This window comes from Bos grunniens, chromosome 27 (assembly GCF_055505025.1).
Source record: "Bos grunniens cultivar Pamir isolate PY7600 chromosome 27, Bosgru_T2T1.0, whole genome shotgun sequence".
NCBI lineage: Eukaryota > Metazoa > Chordata > Mammalia > Artiodactyla > Bovidae > Bos > Bos grunniens.
This window is the reverse complement of record NC_141191.1, coordinates 36197600-36203172: the sequence shown is the minus strand read 5'-3', so window position 1 is coordinate 36203172 and position 5573 is coordinate 36197600.

Here is a 5573-nt window from a genome sequence, read left to right as displayed (position 1 = left end):
ATCTCAAAAACGACAGAATAATATCTGTTCGTTTCCAAGGCAAACCATTCAATATCACAGTAATCCAAGTCTATGCCCTGACCAGTAATGCTGAAGAAACTGAAGTTGAACAGTTCTATGAAGACTACAAGACCTTCTAGAACTAACACCCAAAAAAGATGTCCTTTTCCTTATAGAGGACTGGAATGCAAAAGTAGGAAGTCAAGAGTTACATGGAGTAACAGGCAAATCTGGCCTTGGAGTACAGAATGAAGCAGGGTACAGGCTAATAGAGTTTTGCCAAGAGAACATACTGGTCATAGCAAACACCCTCTTCCAACAACACAAGAGAAGACTCTACACATGGACATCACCAGATGGTCAATACTGAAAACAGATTTATTATATTCTTTGCAGCCAAAGATGGAGAAACTCTATACAGTCAGCAAAAATAAGACCTGGAGTTGACTGTGGCTCAGATCATGACCTCCTTATTGCCAAATTCAGACCTAAATTGAAGAAAATAAGGAAAACCACTAGACCATTCAGGTATGATTTAAATCAAATCCCTTACAATTATACAGTGGAAGTGAGAAATAGATTCAAGGGATTAGATCTGATAGACAGATTGCCTGAAGAACTACGGACAGAGGTTCCTGACATTGTAGAGAAGGCAGGGATCAAGGCCAATCCCAAGAAAAAGAAATGCAAAAAGGCAAAATGGCTGTCTGAGGAGGCCTCACAAATAGCTGTTAAAAGAAGAGGAGTAAAAGGCAAAGGAGAAAAGGAAAGATATATCCATTTGAATGTAGAGTTCCAAAGAATAGCAGGAGAGAGAAGAAAGTCTTCCTCAGTGATCAATGCAAAGAAACAGAGGAAAACAATAGAATGGGAAAGACTAGAGATCTTTTCAATAAAATTAGAGATACAAGGGGAACATTTCATGCAAAGATGGGCATAATAAAGGACAGAAATGGTATGGACCTAACAGAAGCATAAGAGATTAAGAAGAGAAGGCAACAATACACAGAAGAACTGTACAAAAAAGATCTTCATGACCCGGATAATCACAATGGTGTGATCACTGACATAGAGCCAGACATCCTGGAATGTGAAGTCAAGCGGGCCTTAGAAAGCATCACTACAAACAAAGCTAGTGGAGGTGATGGAATTCCAGTTGAGCTATTTCAAATCCTGAAAGATGATGCTGTCAAAGTGCTGCACTCAATATGCCAGCAAATTTGGAAAACTCAGCAGTGGCCACAGGACTGGAAAAAGTCAGTTTTCATTCCAATCCCAAAGAAAGGCAATGCTAAAGAATGCTCAAACGACTGCATAATTGCACTATCTCACACACTAGCCAAGTAATGCTCAAACTTCTCCAAGCCAGGCTCAACAGTACATGAACCATGGACTTCCAGATGTTCAAGCTAGATTTGGAAAGGCAGAGGAACTAGAGATCAAATTGCCAATATTCACTAGATCATAGAAAAAGCAAGAGAGTTCCAGACAAACATCTATTTCTGCTTTATTGACTATGCCAAAGCCTTTGACTGTGTGGATCACAACAAACTGTGGAAAATTCTGAAAGAGATGGGAATACCAGACCACCTGACCTGCCTCTTGAGAAACCTGTATGCAGGTCAGGAAGCAACAGTTAGAAATGGACACGGAACAACAGACTGGTTCCAAATAGGAAAGGGAGTACGTCAAGGCTGTATATTGTCACCCTGCTTATTATGTGCAGAGTACATCATGAGAAATGCTGGGCTGGATGAAGCACAAGCTGGAATCAAGATTGCCAGAAGAACTATCAATAACCTCAAATATGCAGATGACACCACCCTTATGGTAAAAAGCAAAGAATTAAAAAGCCTCTTGATGAAAGTGAAAGAGATTGAAAAAACTGGCCTAAAACTCAACATTCAGAAAACTAAGATCATGACTTCTGGTCCCATCACTTCATGGCAAATAGAAGGGGAAACAATGGAAACAGTGAGTATAAATTACATGACTTTCTCATATATATGGCCTTTACTCTGTTGTAAATTCCTTCTGTTCTTAATTGGTTGAAAGGATATATCATAAAAACATTTTGAATTTGTCAAATCTTTTTCCTATATCTACTGAGACAATCTTGTCATTTTCATTCTTCATCTGGTTAATGTGGTGTGTGTTATCACATTGATTAATTTTCATATGTTGAACCATCCTTGCACTCCCATGATATCACTGCCATGGTGCATAATCCTTTCCATGCGCTGTTGAATTTGGTTTTGCTAGTATCTGTGGAGAACTTTTGCATTTATATTCATCACAGATATTAACTTGTAGTTTCCTTTTTCTGTGGAGTCCTTACCAATTTTGGTATCAGAGTAATGCTGGCCTCATAAAATGAGTTTGTGTTTTTACCTTTATACTTTTTGGAACAGTTTTAGAATACTGACTTTAATTCCTATTTAAATGTTTGACAAAATTCACTAGTAAAACCAATCTGTCCTGGGCTTTTCTTTGTTGTGAAGGTTTAAATTACTGGTTCACTCTCCTTGCTAGGTTGTTTTGTGTTTTTTTTTGTTTTTTTTTTTTGTATTTTTTCTATCTTATTTTTTTTAATTTATTTTTTTTTAATTTTATTTTATTTTTAAACTTCACAATATTGTATTAGTTTTGCCAAATATCGAAACGAATCTGCCACAGGCATACATGTGTTCCCCATCCTGAACCCTCCTCCTTCCTCCCTCCCCGTACCCTCCCTCTGGGTCGTCCCAGTGCACCAGCCCCAAGCATCCAGTATCATGCATCGAACCTGGACTGGCGACTCGTTTCATACATGATATTATACATGTTTCAATGCCATTCTCCCAAATCTCCCCACCCTCTCCCTCTCCCACAGAGTCCATAAGACTGATCTATACATCAGTGTCTCTTTTGCTGTCTCGTACACAGGGTTATTGTTACCATCTTTCTAAATTCCATATATATGCGTTAGTATACTGTTTTGGTGTTTTTCTTTCTGGCTTACTTCACTCTGTATAATAGGTTCCAGTTTCATCCATCTCATTAGAACTGATTCAAATGTATTCTTTTTAATGGCTGAGTAATACTCCATTGTGTATATGTACCACAGCTTTCTTTATCCATTCATCTGCTGATGGACATCTAGGTTGCTTCCATGTCCTGGCTATTATAAACAGTGCTGTGATGAACATTGGGGTACTCATGTCTCTTTCCCTTCTGGTTTCTTCAGTGTGTATGCCCAGCAGTGGGATTGCTGGATCATAAGGCAGTTCTATTTCCAGTTTTTTAAGGAATCTCCACACTGTTCTCCATAGTGGCTGTACTAGTTTGCATTCCCACCAACAGTGTAAGAGAGTTCCCTTTTCTCCACACCCTCTCCAGCATTAATTGCTTGTAGACTTTTGGATCACAGCCATTCTGACTGGCATGAAATGGTACCTCATAGTGGTTTTGATTTGCATTTCTCTGATAATGAGTGATGTTGAGCATCTTTTCCTGTGTTTGTTAGCCATCTGTATGTCTTCTTTGGAGAAATGTCTATTTAGTTCTTTGGCCCATTTTTTGATTGGGTCATTTATTTTTCTGGAGTTGAGCTGTAGGAGTTGCTAGGTTTTAATCTGCTCACTTTCTATTTCTTCATGATTTAATCTTGACATGTTACATGTTTCCAGGAATGTGTTTATTTCTTTTTGGTTTTTCACTTTCTTAGCATACAAATGTTCATAGTAATCTTTAAGGAACTATAAACTATAAAAAGATTAATTCTGTAGTATTTATAATGATACTATTTTTGGTTATATTATATTAGTCTTCTCCCTTTTTGTGCTAGTTAACTAGCCTATCTAAAGGTTTGTTAATTTTTTCTTTTAAAAAAAAATGCTTACATCTGTTGATTTTTAAAATTGCTTTTCTAGTCTTCCTTTTTCTCATATCTGCTCTAACCTTTATTATTTCCTTCCTCCCACTTAATTTGGGTTTAGTTTATTTTCTTCATTCCTTGATGGTTGTCAAATTCAGTGGTTACTTGAGATCTTAAGGCAGTAAAATGAATGAAAACTCCAAGACTCTATCTTATTAACAATAATTTTTTCTGACATAAAAATATAACTATAAGCATATCTGACATCTTTACAATATCAGTCTTCTTTTCATGTGGCAGTAAAACATCATCAAGATATAAGTTCTCCTTACCAAATCTTAAAATAAAACAAAAATCATGTGGTTATAAATGCTAGTGTGAAATCACTCCTTTGGTGTGGGTCAGGAAGGGTTGAGACATCATGAAACCAAGTTTTATTATTCAGTACTATAAAAGCATCTACAATGGGGACCATATAAGAATATTATGAACAAAGGCTTGGTTTGAAATTAACGATTTTAAGTGCTCCTTGTACAATGATCGAAAGGTACAATGCAGAATGGTTAATCCTGCTATACTCACCTGACACTGGGGGATGACTTGCTGTTAGTGCTGCTTTCTTCTGACACAGATCTGTAACATCGATAATGTTTATTTTTAAAAAGTGAGAAATTTTTAAAATCTTAATCAAGTGACTATTTGAACGAAGAATGTTCTTCAGAGAAATAGAGTGATTCACTAAATAAAATGTCTCCCTTCCAGGGAAATAAGACCAATAAAACAACTACCATCTCAATATTAGGAGAAATGCCACCAGCCATCTCGCTATATCGACCTAATCTTCTCATTCTCATTTCACATTTACTCAAATATTTATGGTATAAGCCCACATATTTGTGGGCAGGCCCCTTGATTCTGTGGTAATCCTAACTCTCACCCAAATTAAGCCAAAACCATAAAGTAGCAGTCCAAAATTTCAGCTTATTTTCTATACATTTCTATAGATTTCTTTCATCCTCTCATAACACATATTCATGTTCTCTTTATATCAATTCCAAGAAGGTAAAACTAGAGATAAATACCTCTGTGGGAAAATATAGTAAATTATGAATAGGGGTTCAATAATGATGCTTAAATTGTTGTGTAATGGATTACAGATAATATGATAATGTCATTTATTAATTCGGTGTGCCCAGTTTATGATAAATTGAAAAGCTATTATCTCACATTTTATACAGTTACAGAGAATAATTTTAAGAACATAAAGATTAAACCCTTTGCTCAAGGTATCATAGTTATCAAGATATGCAATATTTAGGAGTTGAAGCCAGGTTTTCTGAGACTAAACATAATTTTCTCCCCATTTCATGATGCTTCCTCCTCTCTAACCTGATTAACATGAACTACACATGTAATTTCTAGTTGAGAAATGACTTGCCCAATCAGCAGTATAAAGAATTAGGAAAATAAATATTATGCAGGCATATTCATAGATCTTATCTCTAGTGGAGTGGGGTATTTTAATTAAGTTATTTACCACTGGTCTGAGGCTCTATATGTTTAAAATTTATTTTTAAATGCAGTGTTATTATTTATTCTCATGAAGAGAATTCTCTCGTGTACAATATGACCACATAGACAGAGTCTGGATTAAAAGCTTGCCTGGTGGCTCAGATGGTAAAGAATCCACCTGCAATGCAGAAGACATGGGTGAGGA